Source organism: Ambystoma mexicanum, chromosome 1p (genome assembly GCF_040938575.1).
Source record: "Ambystoma mexicanum isolate Mex_15411 chromosome 1p, UKY_AmexF1_1, whole genome shotgun sequence".
Taxonomy (NCBI): Eukaryota; Metazoa; Chordata; class Amphibia; order Caudata; family Ambystomatidae; genus Ambystoma; species Ambystoma mexicanum.
In genome coordinates, this window is record NC_090921.1 from 292,144,506 (window position 1) to 292,158,996 (window position 14,491).

At 43.6% G+C, this 14,491-nt stretch overlaps 1 long non-coding RNA gene across 1 annotated transcript in view; it reads left to right on the top strand.

Annotated features, from left to right (window-relative positions):
* The first annotated feature begins 2,207 nt into the window (after positions 1-2,207).
* Positions 2,208-14,491, top strand: part of LOC138504404 (uncharacterized) — a 59,186-nt gene continuing 46,902 nt past the window's right edge. Inside the window, exon 1 of the long non-coding RNA XR_011279880.1 lies at positions 2,208-2,300. This is a non-coding gene — a long non-coding RNA (uncharacterized lncRNA). The remainder of the gene's footprint in view (positions 2,301-14,491) is intronic.

Below are 14,491 nucleotides of genomic sequence, written 5' to 3' on the forward strand. Positions count from 1 at the left end.
TTCCTGGCAAAGTTGAGGGTCTATTACCCTGCAGTCTTTATGCAGGCTGGGCTTGTTCTGGTGCCCTCCCCAGAACGCAGTGATCCTCCAGCCTGAGGGAAACTAGTAAACAACCCAGGAAGGAAGGGGTCCCATCTTTGTTACTTGTTCCTGGTGGCAAATGAGGATATAGTAATCTGCAGCAAAGCGATAAACCAGCTGCAAGCCCATATACATTGGTCAGTTGGGTGTGGCATTGACACAGGTGGACCAACAATACCTCCATGTCCCTCTTCCTCGTCCCAGTACTCAGCCTCCATGACAGGAACCCTTTAAAAAAATATTTTCTATTGTAACCCATCCAGGGGTGCAAACTCCCCCAGACCCATAATGCACCAGTTAGCATGTTAAAAGCACAACATGGACCCATAGAGACTCCCAGGGAGGGCGTGGTGTGTCTTAAGTACTTTGAAAAGGAGGTATTAGGACTAGGAGTAATAAATAGCACTGGTAAGTAATCCCCACATTACCTCCATATCACCCTTCCTCATTCTAGTGCTTACTTATGAGGTATACTGAAGCTTTCAGAGATAGGTGGGCCCAAGAAAATCTCTCTCTCACTCTCTCTCTCTTACTGTCTCACTCGATGGGCCTCATCGCAGCCTTGGTGGTATCCCAGCGGTAATTACTGCTGACGCAATTTTTTTTACCGCTACTCGGTATGGCGCAATTAGCGCCGGATCCCGAGTAGTGGTAAGGCTGTTAACCTTATTTTGTTAAGAGTCCATAATTGCAGTATTACCGCCACGCTATTACCGCCGCCGGGAATAGCACCGCAAATGGGCAGAAAGTGGCAGATTTACCTCCAGCTCAGAGCTGGAGGTAGATCTGCTGCTTTCCGGCCATACTCGGGCTTGGGCGGAGAGGTAATTGGGCAGTAATAGCATTACCGGTGCATTTCTGCCGCTCCACCCAACCCCTGATGAGGCCCCATGACTCTTTCTATGTGGGCGAGAGTCGTGTTGTCAGGTGAGTGTTTGCTGGAGCTCCTCCAGCCATTGCTGATAGCGGCACGGCCAGAGAAAAAACACGGAAATCGCGGGGGTGGGATGGGCTGTTTATTTTGTAAAAACACAATTAAGGAAATTGGGCCTTGGCATGTGCAACTTAGCTAAAATGACCTAACCCAGCTGAAATGACCTATTTCCGACAGAAGGGTGTTTCATACTTGTTTAAGCCCTTCGTGTCATTGTTGGTGTGTGCTCTCTCCGTATCTCCCGGTGCTATGCAAGGTGTAAGGCGGGGAAAGGACGCAGGAGTGCACTGCACCATTATTCGCTGGTTTAGTGTGATATTTACGTATATAGTTGAATTGCTGCAGACATAAGAACGGTGAGCTGCACGCCTTCAACCATATTGCAGAGCAACAATTGGGTTATGGTCTGAAGGCAAAATATACACACTTTTTCAAAAGGTGCTAATAGCTACAATAGACCACAGCAGGACTTTCTGTGCAATGGAGCCTGTTTCTCTAAGTAAGCAGCACAGTGCTTGTGGGGTTGGAGGGGGGCAAGGAGTTTCAAGGAAGACTTGAGGTACTTTATGGGGTTGCAGGTCTCACTCCAATTGAGGTAAGGTTAATTCCGCATTTCATCCTTCCCGGGTAGTCAAATGAGCACCAATTTCACCCGAGTACAAATTATATTTAAAAATGCTCTATGTAAATAGCAGCACATTGTTATTATTAAGTTCTGTGTAGGCCAACTCAGAGGCTCTGTCAATCTTCACAGTCCAGCAAGGATAGCTCAGGGACGTGTTTGTCTTGGAAGCAAAATAATGTGGTGCAACGCAGGTTCTAATCCCGCTCTTAGAAACCACTCGCTGGTATTAAGCGCGTTATAAATGAACAATAAATAAATCTGCTCATGTTCACAAACTCCACACAGCCATAAACAAGGAACATGGAGATTGAAGAGGGCAGAATGCAAAAAAGGACTTACCTCAATGTTGCAGTACAATGTAAGGCAGGCTGAGGGCTGTAGCTGCATGGTAGTGAAGCCTCCTGCCGTAAGGGCGGGTGTGGATGTCAGGTTGTTCCCACCCCGGGATCACCCGCCCACATCGTTATGTGGGTGGACCATCGTTGCGGCCCTTTCCCGTAGGAGGGAAGTGACGTTGGGGTTGGCGTTAGGGAGTGGGGTAACGGGTTCCGGCAGTCTGCTGCCGTTGTTAAATAAAGAAGGTTGCACTGCACCCCGGCTCCAGCGTGTTAGTCCTTAAGACGGTTAGAAGCCCATGTAAAACCTCACAGTGGAGAGCAGGTAGGAGTACAGAGCTAGCTCGTGCTGCAGGTCGGAGTGTAATGGGAGGTTAGAATTGCAACAAGATGAAATGTTGGGAGAGGGAAATAACAAAGCATGAAATAGTGTTTTGTGTGTGAAAAGGCAGCAACCTACACTGCATCGGGAAGGCAAAACTCTCAAGTTTCCCGTGGCCAGGCTGGAGAAGGCCAACCTGTCCTGTTTTCTTAATTTTTTTTATTCCAGCGCTTGCAGTTTTGCTACATTTCAAATGTAAAAGAAAAACTAAAAGTCCCAGAATCTAAAAGAAAAATAAGCGTGACGGGAAGTCCTTCCCACACACGGCCACGGCAAACCTGACAGTTCTCGGGTAGGGAAAAGAGAAAAAAAGCTTTGGATGTAGCTGCATAATAGAGGCCTTTAATCCCTGTGGGTTAGATGGGGAGGCTGGGCCTTTGCAGGTGAGATGTGAGTGGAGACCATGGCGTGGCCCTATGTTTAGATGTTTAGGTTTGGGTTCATGGTGTATCTACAGCAGTGTGGTTAGTGTGTCTTCTAGTTTAAATTTGGGTGAGCAATAATACTGTCTGGGGCCATTGCCCTGTGTTAGGGAGCATATTACTTGTAACCTCTGCTGTCTAGTCAAATGGTCGAAAACAAAGGATCGAATGACCATTTGATCTAAAGTAAAATGGTTGAAAAAAAAAGGTTGATTTTTTTTAAAATTTATTTATATATATATTTTTAGTTTAGGTTGGTAAAAAAAATGTTTTTAATAAAGAAAACGGGGGGTTCGGGGGGGAACCCCCCATAAAAAAAAAAGAATAATAAAAAAAAAAAAATCGACCATTTTTTCGACCATTTCACTGTCGATCAAATGGCATTCGATCATTTGGTTTTCAACCAAATGACCTACAACCGTAACCTCTTAATAGGACTTTTTAGGATATGCTTTGACAGATGGTACTGAATTCTGCAAGAGTTTTACATCTGTGTGAAGAGGTGTCGCAGTCAAGGCAGGAGGTGCTGCTTCATCGTGCGTTCAACCCAGGTAGTCTTTCTACTGCTTTTACTGTTTTGAAGGAGGAGGTGTCACAGTCAAGGCAGTCTGGGCAGGAAGGTGCAGGACAGAGATCGCTGATGGTCGCCACAACCAACTTGCAGGTATGTGAGGCCGCGACTCAGAATGAAAGGGGTGTGGCTACATCCATCAATAGGAGCGCAAGTGTGTGTACAACGATGGTTGAAGGAAATTTAAAGGAAGACGTTTTTAGAAAGCCGGGAGTAACATCCCCGCCCGTGAAGATGACCCCACGTCAGCAGGAAAAGGGTGAGTGCTCGCCACACTTTGAAACGTGGGGGGGAGAGAAGACTGCTAAGAAACCCACAACCATTAAAAGTTGAGGTGAGTATTGCAGCGAGCACTGCGCTCTATATAGACAGTATGTAGGCTCAGAAATCAACGCCTACTCTAAATCTCACTCAAAACCCCCAGGTGAAGGAAGGGGCAAACCCTGTAAAGCCTGCTGAACTACATTAGGACTCAATATCAACATCAACTTCAAAGACTGGATTGTCAGCTGATGTGACGGAACCCGTTGCAAATGCAAATGCTATAATGGTGCAAACGTAGGACCGCACAGCAAGGATGGCGTATAGGAATGCAACGGGGGTGATATTGCCCAAATTCAGCAGAGTTGAAATCAACCCCCCAGAGTTGCAATGGACCAAAATAATGTCTAAATCGAGTACACTGTCACTCAGCACTTCGGATAATGCATTTATGTCACATTTTCAGAGAAGAAGCTGCAACCAGAAAACACTGTTCACCAAAGGCATTCAGGAAAAGGAGGTGCCAAATGTCAATCCATGAGAATGCAAGCAGATAGAAACATTTGGAAGCCAAGAGGACTAAAACCATATGACGTTCTTAATGGACTGCGTTTCTTTTATCAGAAGGTGAAATCAGGGTGTGGGGGAGACCGTGGATATCGGCCACCCACTACACCTTCTGGAGTGTATAATGCCCACTCAGAGAGTGAAGTTTCAGATCAGCTTCTATTGGAAACCTCCTTGGTGGTAGAAACGGCAGACGACTACCTTTGGATGTCGCGTTTATTAGTGTTCAATGGAATTTAACAGTTGACAGAGGGAAAGGAGAGCCCATCTAGTCCAGATGACCCAACTAATTACAAATATCGGTGGGAGCCAAATGGAGTTGGACTCCGTCGGATTATAGCAGCGAAGTCGGATGAGACATCCACAACGACATTTTACTCAAGAGACCAACAAGAACCTCAGTAAAGAGGGAGATTAGATTCCATAGAACAAGTAGAAGAGGCCAGAAGGACGACAATCGAGATTTCCTCAAAAATAACTCAAACTGATGTTGTTGACCCCCTAAAAGTCCAAACGGGTGCCTCTCAAGGGACTTCGAGAGAGGTTGACTTTTTAGCAATCTCAACTTTAACATCAATGTTGGCCTCGTTTATGAATCTCTATGAGCAAATGGGAGACCAATGAAAAGATCAAACTACGATGTTTGCAATGCTTCATTCAAAGATGGTGCACGTTGAGGGGTTCATCACAGGAATCCAGAACAACTTGGATAACAGCACAGCAAGAGTGTCAAACCTATTGCACACCATATTAGACCCAATCATCAAGGAGTAGCAAACTAGAAGAATGCCGAGAGCATTTGATCTGATGAAGATACAGACACTAGAAGCCCCGGCCACAAAACAGCCACCTTCGATGGCAACGCAGACAGAGGCCCGATGGATTTTCACTCAGAGTTTCTAAAAGGTTGGTGGACTTATTTAACCAGGAGGGTCCAATTCGAAAACTCCCAAGTACCAACAAAGTGTAAACCATACATACAAGATGTTATTGGAGAGGATAATTGAAATATCCATGACCTTGCTGTGAGAACAATGGTTACAGAGGCTAAGGAACTAACAGAGTCCCAAGATCTTGTTCTCTCTAGGTTGGAGTGTAGTAACAGCCTCTTTCTAAATATACCTGCCTCTACTTTGCCCTCTGCAACTAATCCAGAACAGGACTGCAAGACTTGTCCTGGGCCTCAAGCCCTGGGATCATATCTCTCCAGCTCTGAAATCTCTCCATTGGCTCCCAGTGGATGCAAAGATTAAATGCAAAACCCTCTGCATTGTCCACAAGGCTTTCTGGGGCCTGGTTCCAAATACCTTCAGCTATCACTCTGCAAATACCTCCCCTCTCGAGCTCTTCCCTCCTCTACCTCTAACTCCCTCAGGGTCAGTTGTTTTTCAAAGAAACAAGCTGGGGTATATCTCTGTCTTTGGTTGGGGTCTCCCTCTGGAACAGCCTCCCTGCCACTCTAAAACTTGAGGAGAACCAACTCAAGACCTTCCTCTTTGCTTCTGCCTTCGCTCACCCTACCCCCGCTGATCTGGTCTGTCTTAGCACTGTGCACCTGGCCACACTCTGTCCTTTGGGCCCTGGTACCTGCTCACCCTGCCACCCTCCTGCACTGCCTCCAGGCCACCCCTTGCACTGAGGTCTGTATCTGTACCCATACAGTCCCCCCTTTTTTCTTCCTGCACGTATCAGATCTACCCTGTCTGCTGCCTTAAACCCAGCACTTGCCAATTGCTGGCTGCACTACCACTGTTTGTTGCCTTTATTATTTGTTTATTTATTATTATTTATCTGTTTCTCCTTTGCTCCACACTCTTCACTTCTCCCCCTTCCATGCACTTTTCCCCTCCCCCTCTCCCATGCACTTGCACGTTCTCAATATCACTGGGCCTAGTAAGATCATTGTTTTGTTCTCCCCTCTTCCCCTCCCTTGCCTTGTCGGGCTCTGAAACACTTGTGTACGAGCGCGATAGAAATAAAATATCAATATCAATATCAATGGTGACACGCCAGGAAATATAACCTGGAAAGGCAAGATTGGTGGGCAAATTATTGATTATATCTTTGTATCTCAAAATATGATTGCGGCAGTCCAGACTTTGACGTCCTCGAGCGACCACAATCTCTTAAGTTTGACTTGGGTTTCCGTTAACCAGAACAAGGGACTTAAATACACTATTCATCCAGATAGGACTCTAGGAAGGAACAGATTGAGGATCCGAGTTAACAGAATCCCAGGACTAACAGGAAAGCTTAAATTGGCCATACTACAGACAAGCATGCAAAGAGGAAACCAAACAATTGACTACACCATGCTATTTAAAGCTTTTGAAAATAGGAGAGGGAGTAGGAATAAACCTATTATTTGCCCTCGCCATGTTTTTGATCCAGCTGTCATTAAAAGAACAAAAACAATAAATCAGTCTATACCTCCATTAAAGAAACAATCAACTATACAGGCAAGGATCAAGATTCACAAACTAAGACAGCAATATCGAAAATGGCGAAAATAACATAAGAAATTGCTCTTGCAACAAGACGCAGAAGCTATGCTTCAAAACATAAGGACCAAAAATACATCAGAAATTTGGACCATGATTTATGAGCCGGATGTTCCACAGGAGGTATTAGTATCAAATACTATTCCGGAGGCAACATGGGTAACATACTTTTCTAAATTCTACGACCCAGAGCAATCTGAATTTAAAACTGAGATGTGGGATCAATTAGGCATCAATGTCTTGTCTGTGGAGGAAATCATGAGTAAACTGGGCAACTCTAGAGCCCCGGGAACCAACGAGACGACTAACGTCTTACTAAAGCAGGGCCCTATGCAATGGTCTTTATTCCTGATGACTCTATTTGAGTACATCATGAAAACACAATCCATACCAGTCACATGGAAAATAGCAGTGATTATCCCGATCTATAAAAAAGGCCTCAGATCCGACCCTAGAAATTATCGCCCAATTGCGTTATTAGACATGGCCGGCAAGGCATTCGCTTCACTCACTTTGAAAATCCTGACGAAGCAGAGCATCAAATCGAGCCATAGGGACGAATGGCAAGCCGGGTTAGTTAAGGGTGTAGGAACATCACTGTACATTTTTATCGTTAACATCTTTAAGGCTCAAGTTGAGAGAAATAAAGGGAAGAAGATCTTTATGGCCTTTATAGACCTCACACAGGCCTTTGACACTGTAAATATGCCAAAACTATGGAAATAATTACAATAGTGGGGATGTACAAACAATTTATTGGAAGTAATTCAAGATCTTCACTCAGGGACCTCAATGAAAGTAAGAATGGATAAATCAGGTCTTCTGACAAATGAAATCCCAACAAACAAAGGTCTAAAACAAGGCTGGCCATTGGCGCCAGAATTGTTCAATGTATTTATACATTGGTATGTCGAACGGATGTAGTGGGTGGAACGGATGTAGTGGAGGTAACGGATGAAGTGGATGTAAGGGATGAAGTGGGTGTAACGGAAGAAGTGGATGGAACAGAAGAAGTGGGTGGAATGGATGGAATGCATGGATCGGACAAAGTACATGGATTGGAAGGAACGGATTGAAAAGATGGATTGCATAGAACTGAGGGAGTACATGCGATGGATGGAATGTATGGAACGGTTAGAGTGCATGGAATGGACACTGTGCAAGAATGGTTTGATTGCATGGAACGGTTGAGTGCACAGAACACTTGGAGTGCATGGAACGGCTGAGCGCATGGACCGCATGGAACGGTTGGAGTGCATGGAATGGTTGGAGTGCATGGAACGGTTGGAGTACACGGAATGGTTGGAGTGCACGGAATGGTTGGAGTGCACGGAACAGTTGGAGTGCACGGAACAGTTGGAGTGCACGGAACAGTTGGAGTGCACGGAACAGTTGTAGTGCACGGAAAGGTTGTAGTGGCTGGAACTGTTGAAGAGCATGGAACGGTTAGAGTGTGTGGAATGGTTGGAGTGCATGGAATGCATGGAGCATGAAGGCGCTCGATCTCAAGCACCTACTGAAAACCACCATATCACATCACCACGCTTACTCTCTTCTATACAACACCACTCAACTAGAACACAGCGATACTATAACACATTTGGTATATCTGTTCTCATACCAACACCTCCCCATACTCCCCATCATCCTAACTAAACACAGCTAGCCGCACACCCGTCAGCCTAGGCGTTCTCCTCAAGCCTAACGCAGCAGAATCAGTCTGGTATCACCCTACCAGAACGAACACATTACTCCTAATCTCCCAACCACCACACCTACCGCTAAGAGCAGCTATCATACGAGTGCCACACCTGCTCCACACATATCCGGTGCACACATGCACCTTATGACTCTCTCTCTCTCTCTCTTCTGACTTGAACTACGATTCCAGAGGGCATTCAACCTACCAGCGCCTTGAGATCATACCAATGGTACATAACGCGCTATATAAATGCAAAGTAAAATAACATAACATAACATAGGAGATGCCTTTGTAAACATCAGATGCTTCCCACCAAAGATCGGAAGATTTACAATAGGTCGATTAATATATGCTGATGACGTGGTTCTGCTGGACCAGATGCCAGTTGCTTTACAGCAACAACTAGAAATGAATCCATCTTAATCAAGGATTATATCTTTTGATGCTTCGACTGGGCGTAGTAGTAAAAAAAAATATTTTTGGAATTTAATGGGAATACAAATTCCTGAGGTGAAGTCATTCATATATTTGAGAGACTGCTCGGACACAAATAGAAGGGACGCCCCGAGACTAGAACTATTGAGATCTAAAGCAAAAAACCTGGCAAGCCAAGGAAGGGTACTATTGAAAAGATGCTGCAGCTTTTTTGATGCTCCCATTGATTTTGTTCTATCGTATGAAGGCTTTGTCAATCTTAACATATGGAGCAGAAACCTCTTTCTCGTTTCAGGCTGAGAATTGGTCAAGGATTGAGGGGATTTTTTGGAAAAGGGTACTCCGTTTACCTAAGAGTACTCCAATACAGGCAATTCGAATGGAATGAGGCTTAACAGCGATGAAGACCATTGTGTCCTGGAAATCCCTCTCCTTGTACAGAAAATGTATGGATGAATCTAAGAGAGGTGGCTCAGGCACAATGTGGACTGCCAGCTGTACCATATGCCTAGTCATCTTGTGAAGCAGCTGAGAATTCGGCTATGTGCCTCTTGGTCCTCTCCTTCTCTTTAATTCTCAATTTCTTTCATGGCAGAAACCTCTGCAATAGACTCTTCATGATAACAACGCATCCCACATTGTTACTGATTATGTGGTCCCGTCCAGGCGTTTTGGACTATAACTCCAATGCGAGTTAAAGAGTTAAATTCCATAGCAAACGCAGTTGGTAGCCTGCGAGAATCTAGGCCTTTGAACATGGTTGTCCGGAAAGGTAGTGGCTGAGACAGGACAGATGGAAGCAATAAAGAGTGCAAAAACCGATGGAATATAAAATAGAAGTCCACTATTTGGTTGCACAATGGGAGTGGATGAGAGATAAGTCAACAGTATCTTCAGTGCTGTGTATTTAAAATAGTGCTCACAGAGCTGGCAATTAATCCAGTTGAACATCAATAGGTTCCCTCTTAGCCATACAGATAAGCAGCGTAGAACCCACTTTTCCTCCCTAAAAACAGGAAATACTCCAAAACTATAGGGCGTGCAAATATTCCCATGAAAAACTACTGGAAACAATGGACACCTTGGAGTCTGCCACTCTGTTTCCACCCACACAATTTCATGGAAAGTGTGGTACCAGCAAAGCAGCGCCAAAAGTCAGGGCTTCGCTATTACTGCTGCATGAGAGCTTCAAAAGTTATTGGCTTTGAAGGTCTGGTCTAACATGGCGACATGTTTAATCCAATGCTATCTGTATTCTTTTTCAAATTAGTTCTGTGCGATAGGTTGCGTCTCCCTGGGTTGTGGTTTAGCCAAAATAGACCACAAATCAGGTATGTATAAAGTAAGACCCAGAAAGGAGACTGCGCCCAAAGTTGCAGAATGATTTACTATATACAAACAGGTGCCCTGCTTGATGACATATGTTTCAGCCTTTCTTAAGGCCTTTCTCAAATCAGGGCTGCTCAACTAAGATATCAATGTATGGATTTATTGTCTTGAGTGCCCCCATTGGGTTATAAAGCGTATCCGCTCATCTTTGTCCGGGTTAAATCCCTGTCTTAGTTTTCTCGTTTCATCACACGTTTCCTTTTCCCCTGATTTGAAAAAAGGCCTTAAGAAAGGCCGAAACACATGTCATCAAGAAGGGCACATCTTTGTATATAATAAATCACTGTGCAACTTTGGGTGCAGTCTCCTTTCTGGGTGTTACTTTATAATTACTGCTGCATGAGCTGCAGGGAACCTTCAGGTTAAAAAGGCATCTCTTAATTTCAATGAATTTCTAGGTGCAAAGAAGTATGTCTCACTAGTAATTTTGTCCCCAACAAAGAAATCTCCCATTGGGAATGAGATTTATTTTTAGATTGTGGTTAAATACTGTTACTCCAGCTTAAAAAATAGGCAGTAAAATGTTAGCTGGAATCCTGGCTCTCTAAGTCTCTGCTTCCCATAGTTCTACTTTTACAAAAGCCTCTTTTCCACACTGCCTATGACCTCATGTGGAGGGAAACCCCTTTAGTGGTGACGATTTAGAATTTTGCAAAAATTTGCAAGAGGGCGAAGATGCCATCCCCGGTAACTTCAAAAATATATATCCACATATTTCTAAAATAATCTAGGCTGTGCAGTAATATCTTAGTGTTGCTCAAATATTTCACAGTGCTGATGAAGTGATGAAAGTGTCAAACTGCTATGGGAACTGCTCAAAGACACCAAATGACACTCTTCAGCTCTCTGTGCCTTTCTAGCCTATGGATTAAAACACTGTCATGCCCCTTTCCTCATTGCTGAACCACTTCCGAATTGGCACAACAGAAATCCCTTTTACCTAAAAAACTGCCTTTAAACATTGCCACGAAAAACAGCTGTGCTTTGCTTTCCCTGGCACATGTTTGGCAAGCATTTGAACATTGCCACCAAAATCGGCTGGCCTTTGCTTTCCCTGGCACATGTGTGGGAAGAATTTGACCATTTCACCAAGAACGGCTCTGTGTTTGCTTTTCTTTCATCTGAATACCAAAAAATGATGCACTACATCCAAAAACTGCCTTGTTTTACTGCTAATTCACATGAGTGGCAAGGATTTCAACATTGCAACCCAACAAAGCTTTTGTTTTCCCTTTCATGTGAACAGCAGTGCTCTAAAACACTGCAAATGAAAAAAACGGCTTGGCTTGTGCTTTTATTCCGTGTCAAATCAAAGAATCCTGTGCAGTGGGCCTAACCTTCCGTGTTAATGGACCAACTGCAGATGCAAACTCACTTAAAAAGGACAAATTAAACAATTTCATGACCTACAGAACAGCATTTCAAACGGTAGATGAAAAACTTCTTACACACGTGTGAAATAAAGAAAATTTACTTTTAAAAGCCATTATGAAAGGATAGCTTTCCTCGCACAGAAAATGTCCAGTGAAATATGTTTTGGGTGCAGTGTTGACTAAAGCCATGTACATTATGTTTTCCCCCACAAGACTAATCTCACCTTGGAAAAGGCTCAGAATACAAGAAAAAACAGTTTTGAGCTCAGGCACAAAACTCAATTGAAAGCCTTGCCTCCCACTGGAAGTCGCACCTATAAGTGAACTATGCCGCAATGACATGTGATGTGACTGAGGGTGTTATAATTCCATGCTCTGCCTGACTTGAAGGCAGTACTAGCAGGGAGGACAAAGAAAGCAGGTGTGGCTAGAGCCTGGCCAGGAAGTGTGAGTTCCTCCTGCACCCACTACCAAGGACAAACTGGCAAACTTCAAAGGGTGTAATGAAAATCTCTGGTCACCGGCTGAGAAAGGGGAGGACAGTTGGCTGTGGGGAATGAAGCACCACCCTCCTATATGTGACAGATCCTCCAAATTGACATTAAAGGATTGATTCATTTTAGCCGTTTTTCGCAGCGCTCAGAATAAGAAGTAATTTCATTTTCTGCTATTTTTCCATGTGATTTCCAGGCAGTTGTTTAGAGTCTAAGTGCATGTTCCTAGGACTTGGTGGACTGAAATGGCCAGTAAACACTAGTGCCTGGCTGATTTATAAATGTGACAAGCATGAGATTTTATGGAAAGATGGAAAATGAGATTATGAACATGCTTAATAATTTGCAGAGTTACAAACTGTGATATATTTTGTGAAACGGACAGAAATGTGTCAAAGGGCCATGCTACCTCGCACGGAGTTGGCGATCGGCTTACCTAATTCCTTATGACTAACTGAAACCGCATATCTATTTCTTATGTCGGTGGCTAGTATAAATATGAAGTTAGAAAACATAACTAAGTTTTGCTAAAAAGTTGACTTGAGAAACAAATAACTGTAATAAATGTCAAACAGACAGATGGTGCTCCCTTGAACCAATGATGCTATGGGGCAGGAAGAGGAAGGGTAGATTGTCCTATCAGAGGATTGGGGTAATCATAGAATACTCCCTCTAGATTGTAAAGTGAATGATGTAATTTGGGCTATATAAGAGGGGACTGTACTAGACAGAAGGACACAGTCCCACAAACAAGAATCCGGGGAGACAAGAGAAGGAGGACAGAGAGGAGGCAGCTGAATCCTCCCAAGGAGAGTGCAGAGACCAGACTCCTTGCCTAGCAGTCCAGAGTGTCCTGAGATCCAGCTGGCTTTCCAGTATCCCGTCCAGGAGAGTGAAGAGACCAGACCCCTTGCCTAGCTGTCCAGAGTGTCCTGAGATCCAACTGGCTGTCCAGAATCCCATCCAGGAGAGTGCAGAGAGCTGTCCAGAGTGTCCTGAGATCCAGCTGTCCCAAACCAAGGCTTCCTTTGTAAGTAGCAGATAACCCCATTGAAAATCCCATTGCAACCCCATTGAAAATCCCATTGAAAGTCCCAAATTGCTAGTATAATTCATTGACCTTCCCATAGAATGATCTGTATTAGCCTGTGTATGTTAGCGTATTCCCTTGATAAATCTTTCAGCTATCTGTATAAGTCCTTAGTATCATTTGAAATAAATCAATTAATTCCGCCATTGAAATTCACGTTCAAAATTGTTGCCATTCGAAATCAACTATCATGTTGAGTGTTTTTATTAATATAGCCTCAACAGAATTAGTCTCTGTGTAACTGAAAATCGAATTTGCCCGTGTATTGTGTGTATTGTGTGCAATACCCCACAAACTCCTAATTTGCTCTGTCCTATTGAAAACCTCAAACCGTAGTCCTATTGAGAGCAATCCCTTTTGCCTAGAATCCTATCTGTTATGTGCCTTCGTCGTTGTCTTTGGAAAACGATTTACGATTTTGAAAGCTAAACCCTTTCCTTGGCTACCTGTCATTGTAAATCCCATGTAAAAAGAATTTCTATTTGCCGTTTTTATTTTTTCCTTTTGCATTTGCTTTCTTCCCAAAATTGATCTTCCTACCTAATTTCCACGTTGTTCAGTGTACTGATTAGTAGTCTCTAAACTTCTTTATCTCCTCAAGTGTAGCAACACAAATTTCATTTATTCTGTCCCACAGCAGTTGTGAGTAGCCGTGTGAATAATAATCCAAGTCTGATCCAGCCGTTTTGCTAAAAAAACGGGTTTTCACTTTAATTTCTGGCTTCCCATCTTGGGGTGGTGGGCTTTATTCCAAATCCGATTTTTCTCTCTCTATCCTTACTCCTTGCCACTGCCTTCCTTGCAAAGGAATTAAGTTAGCTGATGTTTGGGGATGAGTGTTGCAGGGGGGAGTGCTAAACCTTGATGCTATCATTTGATAAAAAACTGATATTTTTCCTGTTTTGCAATTAAAGACCTGTGTAAACTGTGACAGGATATCTGAAACTAATTGTTCCCTAGCAATCATTGCATTTGTGTTGCCACATATTAGTGGCTGTTGTATTTTGAATATTTTTTCCTTTTTCATTAAATAATAAATGAATAAATATCTTATTAATACACAACGGCCTGGTTCCTAGTCCATTGTGACACAGGGTGCTTGTGGAGGTTGGGTGCAAGACGGGTTGGAGGTCTACTCAAATAAAAGAACCTGTGGTTTATTTAAAATAAAACATGTTTTTATTGTGCGCCACATTCAGTGTCAGGGCAGGAGTCCCTGGCTGGAGTGTGCCGTGTTATGAAACCGTGACATGTATATTCTCATATCAGTTTGCCATCCTAATTTACTCCAGTCAAACACAATCATGCCATCTCCTACATTGCATCTAG